The sequence below is a fragment of the Amblyomma mixtum genome, chromosome 9, assembly GCF_055824585.1.
Source record: "Amblyomma mixtum isolate Tamu chromosome 9, ASM5582458v1, whole genome shotgun sequence".
NCBI classification, from domain to species: domain Eukaryota; kingdom Metazoa; phylum Arthropoda; class Arachnida; order Ixodida; family Ixodidae; genus Amblyomma; species Amblyomma mixtum.
This window is the reverse complement of record NC_143020.1, coordinates 34,048,622-34,069,071: the sequence shown is the minus strand read 5'-3', so window position 1 is coordinate 34,069,071 and position 20,450 is coordinate 34,048,622. Positions and strand designations below refer to the sequence as shown.

The 20,450-nt window shown below is 45.3% G+C and overlaps 1 protein-coding gene across 3 annotated transcripts in view; it reads right to left on the bottom strand.

The window, feature by feature from the left end:
- LOC149328702 (uncharacterized) overlaps window positions 1-15,052 on the bottom strand; it is a 59,793-nt gene extending 44,741 nt beyond the window's left edge. For all 3 annotated transcript variants that reach the window (XM_089559652.1, XM_089559654.1, XM_089559655.1), the window contains exon 1: window positions 14,895-15,052. The gene's annotated coding sequence lies outside the window, so the exon portion shown is untranslated. The remainder of the gene's footprint in view (window positions 1-14,894) is intronic.
- Window positions 15,053-20,450: the final 5,398 nt, after the last annotated feature.

The following is a 20,450-nucleotide window of genomic DNA, read 5'->3' as shown; positions in this document are numbered from 1 at the left end:
CCCTATGTATAGACCGTTTCAGAGCAGAAGCCAACCAACAGCCACGGAGGCGCTGGTCGCCTGTTCTCTTTCTAGAGGCCTCGCTGTCGAGTTAAAACGTCGCTGACAGCGCATAAATTAGAGCGTTTTGAGGGGAAATAAAGAATAAAAAAGGAAAAAAAACGGGAATGAGTTAAAAAAAAGAAAAAGCGCCCAGTTTCTGAACTCCCTCGTAACCTGAACCGTCAACGCCGTAAAAGAAAGAAGAACCCAGCGGAAAAGAAAGAAGGAACGAAACGCACGTGGCTTCGTTTTTTTGTTTGTTTGTTTTTTTTTTAAATAAAATTTGCGACATTTTCCGGCCGCGCCGGCCACGACCGCGTGCGCTTATCTTGAGGCGTACAGTTTGCCCAGCTATAACGCTGTCCGGTGGGTCGGGTAACAGATAAGGAAGACAAAAAAATCTAGAAAAAAAAAGGTATACGAGGAACACGTAAAGTGAAAGTGAAAGTTGAGTCGAGAGCTGGTAGACAGCGTGGGAAGAAAGAAAGAGAAAGCGCCATGGCTTGACAGAAAGCAGGTATACTGGCGAGGAGCAGAAAGCCCCAAAAGAAACAATGCTGTCGCGAAAAATTTACGGGCGGACGCGTTTTACGCCGATGACAAGCCATCAATTATGGCTGCCAACGCTGGGCACGCCATCAAACAAGCCTTCCGCGCGTGAGCTTTTTTTAAAATATATAACCGCTTCTCGGGCATCGCGACAGCAGTAACGTGCAGCGTATAGCCTGAACTGAAAGGGTGGAACCACGGTGTAAGTGTAGCACCACCGCTGCGGAGCGAATTTCTTTATGCTGTTTAAATTAAGTTCGTTAACAGCCTTATTAGGCCTTAAAAAAGGCCTAACAAGCGCATTAGTTAACCAAGGTTTAGCTTGCGCGCAGATAATTAAAGACGGTTTAACAAGTGAAAGTAACCGACTATGGAACGAGCGTACTACCAACAGCCCTTTCCTACCGCATCTATAACGTCGGTTTATATGCACGACTAAACTTAATTATGAACTCCCCGAAGAAGGACATAACAAGGGATCAGTTCTGCGCTCTCTTTAGTTAGTGCCGAGCTAACTAAGACAGATTAACCAGTGAAAGTAACCAACCATGCAACGTGTGTATGAGCAACAACCTGTTCCGGAGCCATGCTTTCACAGTACTGCACGCAACTAGTCACGTAGGTTGGTATATACCTCACTCTTTAGCTCGTTCTGCTTCCCGTCACGTGGCAGCCCCCAAAAGCCACGGGGGAATCAGCATGTTTTTTTCTTTTCGTTCTTTTCTTTTTTTCCGCCGAGGGTAACGGGCGCGCTTGGATAATTAAGGGGGAATTTGCGCAGCGACGCTCGCATTAAAATTTCAAATTCATCTCCGTCCCCAATCAACGCCGGCGGTAGTAATTTGTTTCCGCCCAGGCTTCCGCTCTTTCTCTCTGCTCTTCTTTATTCCCGCTCTTGTTGCGTTAAAAGCTAGCGCGCCCCGAAGCTCACGCTCGAAAGCGCTCGCTAAGCTTTCCGCCAGCGAACTCGCCTATTCTGAGAGCCCGAAAGAAAGCGCCCCCCAACGCAATTAGCGCACGTTCGTGAATAATTCGCCGCGGATTAACCGAAAGCACGGGGAGGAGGAAAGACAGAAAGAGAAAGAGGGGGGAAAGAAGCTCTGGACCGTTGCCACCGCTAGTGCTTTTTTTCTTGTCTCCTCGTTCGTTCTTTCGCGGAGTGGGTGACGTGGGGGCCATGTGTGATTCATCTTTCTGCCCCAAGCATCTGCTGCTGCGGCTGCCGGGATGATACGTGGTCCTGTGTGACCCCGGCGCTGCTGCGTCGTCACTGTCGAGGTCGCGAGTTCGGTTCCCCCTGTTTTGCAGCTTTCCAGAGGTACAACAGGCCCGAAATAGTCAATCAGTGCGTCGTATGTTACTTTTAACGGACCGGAGTGCCGTCTTCTGAGTTGCTTCACGACATTTTGGTTGTTCGTCTCAAAGCTCTCATCATCATCGTCGCCGACATCAGCACAATTACGTCCATTGCAGAAAAAGAGACTAAGTGATCTCAATCCGCTTCTGCGCCTGGGCCTCTAGTCATATCGGCTACGCAACTCTCCGGAATGAATGAATTAATTAATTAACGAATGAATGAATTAACGAATGATTGCATTAACGAATGAATGAATTAACGAATGAATGAATTAACGAATTAACAAATGAATGAATTAACAAATGAATGAATTAACGAACGAATGAATTAACGAACGAATGAATTAACGAATGAATGAATTAACGAATGAATGAATGAATTAACGAATGAATGAATGAATTAACGAATGAATGAATGAATGAATTAACGAATGAATGAATTAACGAATGAATGAATGAATGAATGAATGAATGAATGAATGAATGAATGAATGAATGAATGAATGAATGAATGAATGGTTTCATGATTCCTCCGAGCTGTTCTCTGCGTAGGGGAGCCACCAGACGTTACGTCTGATGTGAGTTGTAAAATTTGTGTTGCGTTCTGCACCAACTGCTATGCGCCGCTTAACAACCTATCCGAAACTATACAGCACTCCACACAAATATCAGGTATATATACCACTAACTTATCACCCTCTAAGTTGCTCCTGATGACACAGTCACAGCTTCGCAGATTGAGTAAAACTTTTTATGATATGACCGCTGTTCTGGCCGTGAAGAATAGGTATCCTTACAGTGCTGGCCAGAAACCGTCAAGCTTATATTGGAAGATAATCTATAAATCCACAGATTGTGTCGTCACCTGCGACAAAGCAGACGAACTAAAACGCCGTATATTTACATCGCAATTCTCAGCGTTGCAAGCAGACAGGTGCTCACAGAAGGCGAATACGCAAGATAGCTTGCCGTCCAAAAAAAAGTTACTCCGAGAAATCGCCGGGATTTGAAGCGAAACTTTCGCAACATGGCAAAACGGAGAAACTGCGTTCCTCCCAAGCCACGTCATATTGAGCGGCTTCACGCCTCACTGGTCACCATCTCACTCAAGTTTCTGCTGTTGCGATATGCACGCATGGGGAGAAACGGCTGAACTATTCGTATTAAACGCCCGAATGCGCTGTTCCCCTCAACCACAAGAAGAGAACAACAAACCGAGAGGCATCCTCGCCGCTCCGCGCCTGTCCTTGGGCATATCTTTTGTTTCCTTATGGATGCAGGGAAACTCGACGAAGAGGAGTTTTTGAAGCACTTGCGTCACGAAAGATATATACGCATACAAAAGTGGAATTCCGAATGACTGTTTCCAGGAGGCTCTTGTGAAAGAGTTGCGTGATGCGCTCAGGCGAGCCGAAGTTCTCAGGCCGGATGGCGCAATATTTAAGGAAAAAAGTCGTACTGAAGATGAAAGAAAGAGGAACGAAACGAAAGTAGGAAGGATGGAACGAAGGAAAATAAAGTAAAGAACGAAAAAGAAAGAAAATGTCATAAAGAAACATAAACAAGAAACAAAAGGGAGTGAAAGCAAGGACTCAACTTAGACAAAAACAAAAAAAAAACAAGATGTATATATCTACAGGAGTGAAGAGACGAATAAGGAATAACCTGTAGTGTTTTTAAAAACCGCGTTCAATTTGCTTCGAATTCGCATCAACCACCAGCAGCGCGGGTAGAACTGCAGGTAACGAACTAAAAAAGTGATTGTCCAAGAAGAACAGGCAGTCGATACGATATTGGAAATTTATGGCTTCACCTTGGTCCTTTGTAGGGCCGATCTTTGCCATTACGCTACCAATATTGGGCAAATTACCTCTGCGGCTTCCCTCCTATAAGGCATGTAGAGGGGCCGTCTTACTTCAACAGAGTAAATAGCTCGGCTAGTTGGTTCATAATGCAAAGCGGTGTTGTGTGTGCGCGCCTCGTTGTCTTTTTCTGCGCCAGTTTCGCTGGTTCCACCATATGTCCGTCTTACTTCTAACAAGCGAACAGCGCATGTGACCTGTAGTCGAGTCAGGACATCAGCATAACAATATTTTCACCTTAGATAGCTTCTGGGATTCTAGAAGACTGCTCTATATTGAACGGCTGACGCTCCAAAGCCCCATTTTACATTTCGGCATTGATTAACACGTCCCAAGAAACACATAAATGCTAACTATTTTCTGAAAAAGCGCATCTCGGAATGGAGCCAGGAATGCATTATCATCTTTTATCGCTTCGCAGTGCGCTAGTTACAGTGGCTACTACTTGACGCATTGCAAAATTCCTGCTGTGTCAGCCTATTCTAAATGTATGCACCCACAGGCTCTGTCAAGCAGTTGATTCGATTTTAGCCTGCGGCATTAAGCATCTACGTTCATTTCAAAGAAAAAAGAGCAATTTGATTTTGAAAGATTGCGCTGTCCAGGAGATACAAATTAACATCGTCTCCTGTGCTACGTCTCATATCTTCTGCCCCCAAGTACCGATTTTTTTTCTCCCAACAAAAAGGCTCATTTTACGCTGATCTCCAACCAGTGCTACAGGGTTACCTGTTCCAAAAGAGTTTCTATGAACGGGCTGGTTGGTTTATTTATTTATTTATTTCGGATACTTTCCAGGCCCGAAGGCATTACAGAAAGGAGTGGTAAGATATAAAATGAACAGTGCATGTTAAACAATATTATTTACAAAACGGCAGAAAATACAGTTGTCTTGAAATTGCAGATGTCAGAAATGGCAGCGATGGAGGGAGGAATGTCGTTCCAGTCTGCGCTCGTTTTGGGAATGAATGAATTATGACACATTTTTGTTCTGGAAAATGGAACAGCAACTTTAAACATGTGGTCAGAACGGGACGATATGTATGATGGTCGAGCAAAAAGATGATCCTTTAATACAGGGTTGTGATGATACATTCTATGGAAAAGACAGAGTCGAAAACATTTACGGCGTGAGGAAAGGTCTGGCAGGGTAAGGGTGTTTTTCATGGAAGTAATGCTGGCGTGACGGGAATAGTTAGATAAGATGAAACGTGCTGCGCGATTTTGAATGGATTCAAGTGTGTTTATTAATGTGATTTGACTGGGATCCCATACTGCGCAAGCATATTCTAGCTTCGGCCGCACTAATGTTTTGTAAAGTGTTAGTTTTATTGGTAGAGGCGCAGCAGAGAAATTTCGACGTAAATATCCAAGAACCCGGTTAGCGTTATTAGTGACATGCTCAACGTGCATATGCCATGATAGGTTACGTGAAATATGAACACCTAGGTATCTGTATGACTTGACGGATTCAAGAGAAGTGCCACGAAGAAAGTAAGTGCGCGTGTTGTCAGTGATGTTAGTGCGACGCGATACATGCATTGTTTTACATTTGCTAGCATTTAGTTGCATGAGCCATTTATCACACCAGTTAGATATGCTTGTAAGATCTTCTTGAAGCTTAATAGAGTCAGTGTGGTCAGTTATTGTGCGATAAATGACGCAATCATCTGCGAAAAGCCTGATAGATGAATGGGAAATGCATTTAGGTAGGTCGTTAATGTAGATAAGGAAGAGAAGAGGTCCCAGTACCGATTCCTGCGGTACGCCCGATGTTACAGAAATGTGAAAAGATGAACAGTCGTTAGCAGAAACGTACTGAGTTCGATTAGAAAGAAAGCTTTTAATCCAGTTTAGTACATGCGGATCAATGTTAAGCATGCTAAGTTTAAAAATTAGGAGATCGTGTGAAACAGTGTCGAAAGCTTTCGCAAAGTCCAAAAACACGCAGTCTACATCGAAGCTCATGTCAGCATGGGTAAATAGGTCATTAGTAAAATATATAAGTTGTGTTTCACATGAGAACGTCTTTCTAAAACCGTGTTGTTCAGCCGCAAAGAAGGAATTAGACTCAAGGAAAGTGATGAGATGCGAATAAATAACATGCTCCAAAAGTTTACGTGGAATACTCGTGAGTGATATGGGACGGTAGTTACTGGGGGAATGGGTGTTACCTGATTTAGGGACCGGAACAACCTTGCCAACCCTCCAATCGCTTGGGAGTACTGAGGAACCTAGAGACTGTGAAAAAAGCATCGAAAGCATAATGGACGAATACGGTTGAGTAATTTTGAGCATTTTACAATTGATTGAATCTTCACCCGATGAAGAAGATATTTTCATGTTATCAATCAACTTTGCTATGCCCGCAAAGTCTATAGTAATAGAATTCATTGGCAAGTAAGAGCAATTAGGTAGAGACGGAAGAGTAATAGGAGCACTTTTGAGGAAAACGGAACAAAATACATCATTCAAAACGGAACAGCACTGGTTCGGAGGGATCGGGACATTGTCAGAAGTGGCTAGTTGGATTACTTTGCTTTCTTTGCCTCCAACAATACTCCAGAATTTGGGTGGATTAGATTGTAGAAGCGATGGGAGGGTGTTATCAAAAAAATTCTTTTTTGTACTTTTGATTGCGATAGCGTATTCTGCGTGAATGTGATGATACGCAGCCCAGCGTTCAGGAAGGTTAGTTGCTTTGGCGCGACGAAAAATACGCTTCTTTTTGTTACGCAGGCGGCGTAGGGTTGCAGTAAACCACGGTGAGGCAGAATGCGAAAGAACCTTTCTCTGTTTCCTCTATATTACATTCGTAGCGCACACGCACCCACCAACAAGCTGAAGAGATGGTTATACATTCAAACCACGACACAAAAAACGGTCGCAAGCCTGGATGGAAACGCTTACTCGTGCCCAAAAGGTAGACGTACGCTAACTACGAAAGAGGGAAGCGCTGCATGTTCCACTAAACGGACTCGACGTACTCGCCCCTTCGCGTCACTCATGCGAGTACGATTGTGTTATTACGCATCCAGATTGCAGGTTCCCACAGAGCCGAACACACCCCTCGACAGGTGGCCACAGAGAACAGGAGTGGGGAAGATCGATACCTGCGCTTTCAACAATGAGTCATCAATTCCGGATCTCCCTTGATTCCTCTTTTCCCGACCCCTCTCCCTTCCCGGCATCCCTCATCCGCATAGCGTGGGAAAACGTGCGGATGCGTAGTACTGTTTGCCAGAGCACGCAAGTTCGTTGCTTATCTAGTTCAGTTTCACTAAAATTACGAGTAGTGAGGGAAGGGGGGGAGGGGGGGGGGAGTGCTTAAGGCTATCTACGTGCTCTGAATGCGAAAGCATTGTCTAATCATGAGTACTGTTGCGAGGTTCATTAAAGATTGCTCCCTTTATAACTACACACCTATTGATTAGCATACAGTCCTAAGACAACGCACGCGCTAGGTTAACATTCTTTATTCGCCGAGAAGCAACACGGTTTTACGGCCTATGGATTCCGTGCTTGCCTCGCTATCTGAAGGTCCTTGGTTGAATTCCCCGCACCTTCGGAAGAAATGTAGTTTTTCTTTGCTGTAGGCGTCATTACCCTGTGGTCTACTGCTGACGTCATGCGAGGCGATGGTGACGTCACTAGGGGTTTTCGAGTATCTGCTGCTGGTCAGTGCGGCCGGGCTTCGTTGCCGTTTAGCCATATAATGCCTTCACATTAACAGGCTTGGCACGCAAGCTTACACTTTGCGACGCTTAAAAAAAAGAAATAGTGACATTAAAAAAAACAAAAAAAAAATTGAAGCCATGGACAGTACTGCAGCGTTCTTAAGCTCATACTGGCGCGTGCTATCGTTTCCTGACTGTTAGAAAATCGCGGCTAAGTAAGGACGAAACATCAATGCGTTGCAAACTGTTCAGCCGCGCTTTGCTCGAACGCAAGCAAAAACGTCCCCAGATTGAGTTAGCGATTGTAGTTTGCAAGCCTATGAGTTCCTAGACATTGATAACCACCACGCTGCTTTGAATTTCTTCGCCGAACATATTGACCTTTGAACAACTACTGGCTTCAAACCACATCCGACCATAAAACAGTAATCACAGCGAAGCGGAAACTAGAGCTGGCGTAACCTAATCAGAGGTCAAACTAACAATGTTGTCAGTGCGTAGGCGATGGATTGCTGATCTGCGGCCGGCGCCTTGACCTTCGTTTTGTTGATTGTTGCGGCTTAAAAGGAGGTTTATCTATTAGAGCACTACAAAATCGCCGCCTTTGAGCTCGACGGCCTTTTCTTTTACAACCGCGATGTTTCCTCGAGAGCTATATACACTTATTGTGTAGCCGAAAAGCTGCGTTGAATTAAACACGAACTTTACATTTACTTGCGGGAATGCACCTAAATAGATTTCATACTTTTATTTTTATTTTCCAGTAACTGCTACTAAAGTTTCATGGCCTATGGGTTTCGCCTTCTTCAAGGAACATAGGACGCCCTTCGGAGCTCTGAGTGCAGTAAAAAGCTCTGGGTCCTCATGGAAGGCATTGCTTGTGACCGAGCAGTTTTTACATTGCTTCGACCCTGAAACGTCAGGGTGAGAAAGGCGAATTCAATCCAAACTACAACACCCTCAAATATATTATCTCTCTGAAGCTCTCGCATGCAATTGCATTACATATTTATTGCCTGCAATAATCACTACAATTTCCAAAAATAACAAATCCGTTCAATTTTAATTTGCAGTTCTTTAACAACTACAGCGCGAAAGGTGATGTGAAATGATTGGTTCAAGGCAGCTAAATATAAAAGAATCCATTTTCGATTAATCAATGGGTAGGTATTTTTTATATATCAAGGAACTCCGCAACACGGTCTCGAGATATCGTATGTACCTCCCGGCTGGCACATATTCGGACTCGTGTGCTTCGAGTAGAGTCAGTGCACAACATTTTTGTTGAATTGTCGAACTCAACCAAAACGTCCGAAAACTGAGACGTACAGTTCGAGAAAGTTGCACAGGAAGAGGTATCGATGCTATCAAAAACTATAGAATCGGTTGATTGCATAGATGGCAAACTAGTGCTCCACAAACGGTACAGTTGCTGATTGAGTCGTCTCAGCGTCCCCATCCCCTTTCGACACAGACAAGCAAACGCAAATACATGGATTCTTGTCCAACATTACCGACGGTTTGGTGCGAAACACGCACTTATTAATGCGGAAGCATGCCTAGGCTATGTCGGCGGCGTCGTTCCACCAACACGTGTCCGCAAGATGTGTCCGCAGCAGTTGTGACGTTTTCAGAAGAGATAGCATCAAACGAGTGGCTCAGATTAATGGAGGACGGTGTGAGTATGCTGCGCCAAAAAAAAACAACTTAATGTTGATAGGATGATCATTTAATTAATTACAGCCTAAAATGTCGAAATAGCGCGGATATCGATGTAGTGAGCGGACAGGAAAGAAGCCGCGGACGGCAAAATAGTGGGAAAATAGGCAAATGAGAAAAAATAAAGTTTGAAATGAATTTAAATGTATTTGACGAGGGATAATTAATAGGAAAAAGTTTCAATGACAAATATTAATTAGTTATTTATAAGCAAAAATATTGGACGGTTGAATAGGCTTGACGGGGATATAGTAAGTGTACGGAAAATTAACCCCGGCGCCTAATTTGAAAAGCCACAATGGTTTTTTGAGATAAAAGAAGGTATAATCACAAAAATAAATCAATCTTTATTTAAAGCATAAAATAATTACGCTAATTCAGTAGAATTAATTAACAAAAGAAAGAAAATGATGAAGAGAGGCAAAGAGAGGCGTCAATGCTTTCTCATTCTCCCAATGCGGGTCGCCGCAGTGATCTCTAATTTTTTAGAGGGTACTTCTGAGCACGCTCGCCCACATTCACGCGATAAAAGGCAAAAGAACACCGCTCATAACATACTGGAGCAAACAACGCGGTATCTAGAGAAGAATATGCAAGAAGAGAGAACTTAAAGGGCAAGCGCAGTGGAACATAAAGACGGTTCTTTCAGCGCACGCGCTTTAGGCACTAAAACAACGGCCGAAACTACGACCATGGATGGGTGGATCGGACGACAGGCGTTGAATAAACATCCGGACAAGGCGCAGGAGTTTTACGAGCACTTGCGAGGACGCTCAGTGTTTGTTTTTCAGTTAAGAATGCTCTCCATTACGGAAGCGGACAGAGCTGATGTTTGATTTCTGTCTGGACAACTTCGCGACCGAAGAGCGCAAGAAATTACCGGACTGGGAAGAGAGCTGGAAAATAAGGAGGTTAGCCTAGATTGAGACTTTTGCCTCATTGGTTCTGTTCATGCGCAGCTGCCCTCATGTATACATGAAATGTTTTCTTTTGCTTTTGTGTAACTGTGCATTTCACCCATTTTTGTTCCATGACGCATAGTTGCCTTTTACCTTTACCAATTTTTGTGAACTGCGATATGTTATTTGAACTCACTTGTTTCTGTCTGTTTTGCTGCACTTTTACCAGGCTTTTTATTTCTAACCTAATTTACAGAAAGTTCTGTGTTTGACCCCCCTTGCACGATGCCTCTCCGGAGGCCTGTAAAGTATGTATAAATAATTAATTAATGCCCGGCTGGCTAGCCCACTCATGGCGGAGATATATGTAGGAAGCAGTCACTGAAACTAAGGCAATAACAGAAGAATGCTTCTATATATCTTTTTAATTCGTGCTGCTAAGAAATGGGAAGTAATTAGCTAGTAACCAACTGAAAGATACTGATTCGAAAATAGAATAAGAAACAACTACATGCCACCGCCGGGTTGCCGAACCCACGACCTCCGAATTTCACGTACGGTGCTCCACCAACTAATATACCGCGGCGGCGGCCCAATCTTCTACTATAGGGGTTATTTATGTTACATGTAACCTAAGCTTGATAATGCTCACAAGCGCCACCCTCACCCATAGCGGCAGACGCAGTTGCGGTGGTTAAAGCGCGGCAAAAATATAAGAAAAAGCAAAACTTGAGTTCATCGTTTTCATGAGACCTTACCATGATTTAGGGCCATTTGTGGCAAATAAAAACTCCGACCGTTCAGCTGTGCGCGGCGATTCGAGGACGACTTCGAAGAACTTAAGCAGTGCTCTGATAGCGTAAACCTTTCATCTTAAGAATCAGCCACGGTGTGTATTCGCAAACAAAGGCAGAAACCCATAAACCAACCGGTTTCTATTAAGCGCGTTTGTCTTCATAACGAGCGAAAACTGAACAGAAAAGGAAGTTTCCATGAACGATCACATAACCGGTAATGGTGTGTACCAGTTTCGAGCCATCGCTTCTGTGTTATTGCATCTTCGTGCTCAGAAAAAGCAAAGGGAAGGATAAAGTGCGCAGTTAACTAGCTAAGATAAATTACACGTTGAAGAGGGACGCTAGCGAACTGCAGAAGCAAAGCGTATAATAAAGCAAGTGCTTTGCAGAGTGCTTACCTGGGTACTTAATCACGTGGTATGGCTGCTGTTGACACGTAAGAAAAGCTAAAGAAAATGCTAAATTAACGTGAAAAAACAGAACGAAAATCCCACTTGACTGTTTCCTGATGGCTTCTTCATTAAGAATGTTGGTGGATTAATCTGCTTGTTTTCTTTTTATCTATGTACTGAACCGGTGATATGTTAGTTTTTTTTTATTTAGATTTTCCTGCCTTTTCTGGTAATTTGAAGATAATTTTTAAGCCGCTCTGCAGTAATCAGGTAAAATATTCAGTAAATGGAACTAATTGACGACGAACAGCGGTAAACGTTGGCGCAGAACTGTTGCTTAAGGACTGCTTGAGGATGCCCCATTACACGCTTGATATCATTCATATCAAGGCAAAACAGCCTGCTAAAGATTAATCTGTCCATCCTGGGCGTTACAAGCACTACGAACTGGTCGTAGCTTTTCGATACCGCTATAGATATGGATACCGGATTATGAATGTTGCCTAATTATGAACAAGTTCGTGCTGTGACGTATTCTTCAGCTGCCTCAAGTTTTGCCAGAGTAGCTGAAAGTTGACATAAGCTACGCTTCCTGAAAAAAAATATCTCGCGATAACTCGGAATGACCGAGCGCAGGCCAGGAGGGATCCGGTGGCCTGCCAGAGATTGCAAAATGATTCCACGAAAGGCGCGCAATCTTGGAGACTTTCTTTTGCAGATTATTTTCTTATCCTGTACACAGTGTCCCTGGAGATAGACGGGTTGGGAGCGGCTTCCTTCTTAATAGCAAGCGTTTACAGCTGCATCATCTGAGCGTCGATTCTCAGAGTGCCCCGTGCTTTCTCCCCGAGAGCTCAACAGTGGCGCACCAGTTAGCAACAAGCTACCTCCCACGCCAAGCTGAACGCCAAGACACTTTAGTTCTTTATGAAAAGACATCAACTGCGGCTGCGCGCAAGTTTGGTTTATTGGGGTTTAACGTCCCAAAGCAACTCAGGCTATGAGGGACGCCGTAGTGGAGGGCTCCGGAAATTTCAACCACCTGGGGTTCTTCAACGTGCACTGACATCGCACAGCACACGGGCCTCTAGAATGTCGCCTTACCAGGCCTTTATGGGTCTAAGGTATTCTTTCTCTGGCTTCTTACGGCAAGTTACAGAAATGAAAATAGTTTAGGCGATAAGAAGTAGACTCAAGAGAAGAACTAAAAATCAATCAGACGAACGCTTTTGATGTTGCACTCATGTTGCCATTTTGTGTTCCTAGCTTGCATCTTCTTCGAACTGAATTTTTTTCCATTTAGACAATTCTTACTGGCCAGTGAGCCTTCCGTCGATGGCGCTGAAAAGGTACTGCAGGTCATCCAGTGCTTTGCGTAATCTAGCCCCCAATTCTCACTGAAGCCACACGAATTATAGCGCAACCGATGGACGATATATACCAGCTTACTTTTCCAACGATGCCACCCCCAAAATGTCCGCCTGATGTTGTAAGACCATAATCACCACTTCAATCTGGGGTCACTGCGTGTGTCAGTAAGAGCTAAATGCTGCGTTGTGTTCTCCAATGATGCTCGCATGGCAACGCAGTGATTTCTTTCCGAGTTGGCCTGATGAAGCCCTCGATGTTCCGCCATTCATGTTTTATTGTTAAGCGGTCGAGCGCACCCCATTACCGAGATTGCAGCAATCTGTCCGTACGTGCCCACCGTACTGATGACTGTTGGGCTTCGAAACACGGATTCGCTTAGCTCCAAGCCTGACGCAATCGGAGCGCAGTATTTTAAACAAAAGGGAAGTGCAGTGTAATTGACGGTGGCAAACGAATCAACGAAAGATTTGTGTGGCGCTGCAGAAACAAAGTGGGATAAAACAGAATGCGATAATAAAAAAGAAAAACAGGACTAATATGTACGCATTTGCCGGCCATGCATTCAGTCTTTCACTACGCTTTATTATTCTAGTTTCATTATTCTTCACAGTCAGTCGGTGTAATTTTGAAGACAGCTTATTCACAATGTTGACGCCTATAATTCGAATCGAAGGTAACTAATCGTTCACGCTGAAGGAACTGGTAGTCCGCTGCTGTGAATTACATAATAAGTGTAATCCTGAAATGGTATAGTGGACTGTAGTTATTTAGAACGTTTGGTAAAATGCAATGTTCTAGCACATACTATCACTCATCAGCCTGCCTTGTGGTTATGGAGCTCGCCTGCTGACAAAAAAGACGCGGGTTCGACCCCAGCTGCGGCGGTCGAATTTCGATGGAGGCGGAATTCTAGAGGCCCGTGTACTGTGCGATGTCAGTGCACGATAAAAGAACCGCAGGTGGTCGAAATTTCTATAGCCCTTCACTACGGCGTTCCTCATAGCCTGAGTTGCTCTGGGGAGTTAAACCCCCATAAACTTTTGGACTTAATGAAGCTATCACTTGCTATAGATGTCAGTGCTGCTGGAAAAAAAAAAACGCGTTCATTGTCGATTTTAGTCGGTTTACATTGTAATTAAAGAAGCTATAAATAGATTCCTACTTTTGGAATTTGTGTACTGTGACCAGGATTTGATAAGCTGTTCACAACTGCTAAGCCGAAACACGAAAACAAAAGTTGAATAATTTATTACCATTTCGCTGCTAAACAGTAGGTTTCTAGGAAGTCGCGTAAGAAGGGCACAGAAATCGGTTTACCAAAATGACGAACTAGCAGAAACGGGAGAGGCTTGGAATTATTACCATGCGCTAGTTTTATTACATTGCCACCGCTTAAGTTCAACATCTGACATACTGCGCGAGTAACGGGGAATTCATGTTCCTAGAAGCCCTTATTAGTTGCGTCCAAACTGTTCTAGGCTTCTATTTCTGGTCTGGTTGCGGAGATAATCTCATTAAGGGCCCGTTCTGCACCAGCACCAATAAAAAATACAAGCTTAACAATGTTCAAACACTTGAGGCCTTCCCTGAAGGCCCGGGTGTGTCGGGAGACTAGAACACTTATTAATAATTCATCAACTACGGAGCGGAGGCTGGTGCGGAGTATTTGCTTTCCGTGGTACTGCGGGGACTTCAAACAGCACACTTTAGTTTATTCTTAAGCTCATTTGCCTTCATGGTTACTCATACCTTGCGCCGACAACCTCCCTTTCGAGCAAACCGGATCTCGTTAAAGGAAGTGGAAAGTTGAGGTGCAGTCGGGGCGGAAGCAAAGACCACCAATTCATCTCCCTGAATTGTAGACGGGACGCGTAAGAAAGTTTAAATCGAACGTGCAAGCACAGGGAGATGAAAGAAGGAAACAAACTGCAGGGCACTAAGCAGTTTCTCAACAGTACTACGGCATCGCACGCCGGTAACCCAGAACACCTTCCACATGCACCGCGCTACGTACTAACAGGGCGGAGGAGCAGCGTACTACGGCTGCCAGCCACTACGCTCCCCATCCTCAGTACAGCGGAGGAGCCAGCGCTACGGCGGATGCTGACGACCGCAGCGGAGCGACCGTACGCGTACCACTTTTGCTTGGCTGCCTTGTCTCCGCTATCTTCTCTAGGGAGAATTCCGCGAAACCAATGGACGGAGAAAACGTATTCGACCGACTACTCACCACTCCGGTCGGGCACGTCGTACGATCCCAAGTTTGACGTCGGCGTCACTGGAGCAGGCGCCTTGCTCGCTTGAAGGGATCGCGCGGCTGCTGCGAACAAATCCGCCGAGGGCGCGAATCGGATGCAGCGAGGGAGGTGGACGGGAGAATCAAGTTGAGAGAAAGAAGGAGAGAGATAAAGAGAGAGAGGAGAAAAGCAGCTGACCCGTCGCGCCGCCTAGCGGCGCGTCCTCTCCCTGCGCCTGCCGCAAGCCATGGCCGTCGCCATGTGCCTTGATCTCTCTCTTCTTTCTTTGCTACTTTTTCTGTGTTCTTTCTTTTAGCTGCGCGCGCGTCGCGCCGGGCAAACCGGTCCAATCTGGTTGGACGCCCCCGTGGGCCGCGTTGCACTCTCGACTCCAGGGGAGGGCGCTCTTCTTTCGATTTCTTCTTGCTTTCTGTTCACCCTTCCTCCTCTACCGATTCTCTCTTTCTCTCTCTTAATCTCGCTCCCAGAGGACTGGGGAGCCGGCGACGCGTAGTGGGATGTCAGGAGCAGTGGTGCTGTGGGATGGAGCAGCGGAGCAACGTTGCGACTTCATTTCGAGCGGCAGGCCGGCTTTCCTGTCCGCGTCAGATAGAAGCTGCCGCGTAGAGGGGAAGGAGGGGGGTTCTGAAACTGAACGCAGAATCATGTCTCTCCTCCTAACAACGGCTGCGATTTTTTTTTTTTGGTTACCCCAGTTTCCCGGCAGCAAGATACCTCGTATGTTGTCGAAATGTGGAGGCTGTAGTGATAGTAAGCGAGGGAATAACTTGAGGGTTGGGGGGGGGGGGGGGGGGGATATAACAGAGCGGTACGGAAGAATTGATCCTGGAGGAAGGGAAACGGCTGTGTACACGCCCCTCCTACTCCCCCTCTCCTAGCGGGCTCTTCGCGGTTGTGTACACATCTCTAGGACCCTTCCTCGTCGGCTTACCGCTGTGCTCGCGATTTGTCGTCGTTTTGTTGGGAGCGAGCGGGGTGCATACAACTAACTCAGCAGAGCCCGCTGCTTGCCCGGGCTGAATCGGGGGAGTTCGAGCCCTTTTTGTGGTCTCCTGTGCCTCCCTCCGTCGGGTTTCATATCCCCCGCTGTGTCTGCTCTTCCGTTCTCTCTGCGATTCTTTGTGCCTGTGTGCATTTAGGTGTACGTTGGCTTTACTCTAGGCTCCCCGCGTTGCCCCGATCCGTCGCAGTCTCCTTTCGGGAATGCTTTTAACGCACCTATTTGCGTCCCGTAACGGCTCTGGGGCTTTTTTCACGCTGGGACGTCTTGAGTGGCGGGGCTGCTGCAGCTTTCTAGGCGCCCCTCGTACGTGTCTGAATTCAATTTTGGGCTTTTCCATTCCGCTACTGCTGTCATTCGATTGTGCCGTATATTCGCGAGAAACCAAAAAAAAAAAAGAATAAGCGGGCGGGGAGCATCGCAGGAACGCTGAGTAAATTGGCTTTAGAGAGCGGCGTGAAAACGTCGCGTGCTCACTTACGCCTCCCCCGCTGCATTTATGCCGAACAAATAAACAGAAATAAATAGAAGCCTGCTTCTGACGTCCTTTAAAGACACGGGCAAAGAACAACCGGGTGTAAAGTAGCTCTAAAATGGTCTGCAGTTGTTTGCGATCTAAACTGCGCTATGCGCAAATAGTCAGCTTATCTGAAATTGAATGGTATGTTTTACCTCTTAGGATAACTTCGCGCCTGAATTGACTAACGCTATTTCAAAGCATCAAGGAGCGGATTCTATAGTTTTGCATAAACATTGCTCCTGGCTGTGTTATGTGGACAGTTTAGAGATAGCCACATCTTTTTTTATTGACGGTAGTATTACTCTAACATCAACGATAGCGGCCAGCGCCCACATGGAAAAAATAGGGAGGATTTTTTCCCGAATGGGAAAAATCCGCCTTAAGGGTATCACGGGACGTTAATGGTCATTTGCTGCTTTCTTTATTAATGAGCATCAACCTGACTGCGCCCACTAAAGGCCTCTCCTATATCTCTACAATTAGCCATGTGTCCTGTGTAACATGCGGCTACCTTATTCGCGCAAACTTCTTATCCTCATGCGCTCGCCTAACTTACTGCGGTCCTCTGCAACACTTGCCTTCTAGTTCGCTACACTTAACGAACATCGGGTATCTGCCTTCTCATTACATGTACAATCGAAGCCCATTTCTCTTTTTATTTTGACTAGGATGTCATTAACCTGCGTTTGTTCCCTGAGCCACTGCGCCCCCTTCATGTCTCTTAACGTTAGACTTGTAATTTTCCTTTGCATATGTCCGTAAGTTGAACCCTTTTCATCAGCCTCCACATTTTGCTACTTTCCTCTCGAGGGTTATGGACGAACTGCCATTCATGATCTGAGAGAACCCGTCAATCATTAGTACTCCTTTCTGTCTACACACACTGCACAACACAACCCACATCGGTAGGCATAATAGACCACGTGATGCATCGCTACGAAGGAACATGCCTTAGGGGCCAATGGGTAGCGTGTGGAGCTCCTAACCCAAGGGTCATCGGTTCGATTCCCAAATAACTATCCCAATTTTCTTTTCACTGTAATTACCTTTCTTGACATCCTTATATGGCATAATGATCTTTCAGTCATGCTACTACTTAATAGTCCCAATTTAAGTCGAGTTTTAATAGTTTCAGTTGCACAGCTCTACGTGTGATGCCATGACCCTCTCGGTCAATCCTGAATCAGTGTGACAACTTGCACTGTTTTCCTGCCGAACGTTCGTTTCAACGTTATCGCGTTGTTATCTTCTTACCGGCGACTGCCCGGTGAATCCGGATTCATTCCTTGTGCAGCGGAACGATATATCAGTTGACAGAAGTTTATTTCCATTTTGAACTATGAAACACTCTGCGCTGCTGGAAGTTGCTTGAAAAGGCAGCTCGCTGTCACGAAATCCGCAGTTATGATGTCATGAAGCCCAGTACAAGTGACTGGTAGCGGCACGTTTAAATTGACGCCATCATGTAAATGACCTACAAGGACCATATTTCCGATTAAACGGGTTCACAAGACCAGGAAATCTGGAAAGACGCTTTTAGTTTGCACGGCTGCCACCATGTGCTATGCGGCGCTGTGGATTCAAGAATTCTTTGCTGGAATTCACAATGATAAGTACATTCCGCAGGTACTCTACGGCCGTCGGAAATAGCTGATGTGAGTGTAGGAAGAGTTTTATAGGTCAGATGTGCCAACGAAGAGGTAGAGTCGGCCGCAGTAATCACCCCCTCTCGGGGCTCCGCAGTTTCCTCAAGATTACCAGTTTAAACATCCCCTTTCAGTTATGCTGTGTTAGCTATGGCGGCCAACAGATGGCGCTAGTTGCTTAATAACTGTGAAGGCTATAGGCATGGATAAATGGGGAGGGTTTGTCTTGAATGCACAAGACCAAACCCAGTTGAATGCAGGACTGTTTGCCTATGTGTTTAATGACAAGAGGAAGAAATAAATGCGCACCGGGGAAGATTAGAGAGGAAAACTGGGGGTTAAATGAACAGTGATAAGTTCACACTGCTACCTTTGCAGATGTAGCTAAGGTAGCCGAAAATAAACGTTAAAAGATTCAAAGAGCAGGAGTGCCAGGAAGTTACAAAACAACTTAACAGGAACAAGCCAGGTGCCGACAAAGACCGAACACAGGCTTATGCTGTATATTTCATGGTATAAGCCAAAGCAGGTTATTATTGCACGCATAACAGCGACAGACAAATTGCAAGCGAACTTATTGCGCCACTGGTTTTATGCTAACGCACAAAATGCGGGGAATAGTACTAAAGTTGCACAATAGAACGCCGATGTCTAAGGTGGGTTCGTATCTGAGAGTTGTACTCAAACAAGCAAAAAAAAAAAGCCAATCTCGCTGTTCACACTGCAGACGAATTACGAAAACATATAGAGCTAATCACAGGCTTGTGAAAGTATTCCTTAAATCATTCAAATGATTTGGGATGGCTACAGTGTTCATCTAACCATATGTTTCAGATAAAAAAGTGACGCTGGCCAACGATGCATCATGCAGGAATAATGTTTCGCACATAGTAGGGCTCAAATTTTATCCTGTACGAATATTTATGGATTACATGTTAGAAGCTCAATTCCTTAGGTGCTTGCCCCTCACATATTTGCAAGCGTGGGGGTGTTTCATGCTTTTTGAAATACCACAGAAAATCTGACCTATTTTTTACAGAGCAGCAGTTTAGTCTAGGCGGTATAGGAAGGATGGATAGAATGCGAAAGAAAGCAAGAAAGAAGGATAGAAAGAAAAGGGGGGGGGGAGAAAGAAAAAAACAAGAGAAGACGACGTCTCCTATTCCTTGCAACCTCTGGTATTCAGCTTAGAAAACTTCTTTTCGAGAGCATCGTCTTACGCTTCCGCTATATAATCTCCATAATTTTTTTTTAAACATCATTTCGTACTTTACCTATCTTGCGCTATTGATCACATGATCAATCATGAGACACCTTCCATATTTTTCTTGCACATGTCGTTGTTGTGTACAGCTTTGGTAAAACAACGCTTCTCCTTTTCTGATAGCATAATCGATTTTTATTAAGCATTATCATCGGCGAACAGCACTACAACTCAAACTAACACCCTGAAATAACACCATGCCTCGTCTGAACACAACAGATGGTTCGGCTTGCTCCACAAAACTGTGTTCATTGTTCGGATAACTTTCACTCCCTCCTTTACCCATTCCCTTACGGCGCGGTTCAGGCGTCCACCGAGAAATGTGAGACAGTTATACTGCGTCACTTTCTTTCCTGAAAACGAATTTTCAGTGTTGGGATTAGTGACAAGATATTTCTAGCAGCTTGAAATCGCAACCCATCTGCAGCGAGTGGTACAACGTCCATTTAAGAAAGGTTCTGTCCTGTTACACCTAATGCTGTCGTCGAATGCAGCCTCGATAGAGGACACGGGGACTAAATACTGTGCCGTCCCGTTCTAGTCGCTTGTCATTGACTCTGTCACTGTCACCGACTCGTGAGCGTGTGCCAAAAGCCCGCATGCGCAAGCCAGCGCCTTGTGCTTATAGTCTGCTTCGACTACAGTGCACCAAGCCAAGCGTGACCGGAGCAGTTTTGTGTGGAAAACCGATGTCCATCAGGTCAGCTCCAGGTTTCGTTCCAGGTCAGTGCACGAGCGTCCTGCACCTAACCGCAGGTCATTCACTCCAAATCGAACCCACGCCGTTCTGCACGGCATCCTTTGCTGTTTCTTTTTTTATTTTTCGTCAGCGTCCGCTCAGCTTATCTTTGTGTGCTCAGAAATTTCCCACACCATGCAGTGTTGTTCACGGCCATGGTTTTGCATGCAGCCTTCATCACCATCGCCATCGCTTTGACAAGTAAGGCTCGGTTCACATGCTGCGACTAGAACGCAAATATTCGTCGCAGCGCTGCTGTTGCAGTGCGATATTCGGTGAGTGCTTTCACATGCAACGCGTACCCAGCGACACGCAGGGTTGCTTTACGTTTGCAGAGATAACACTTGATTAAACGCGAC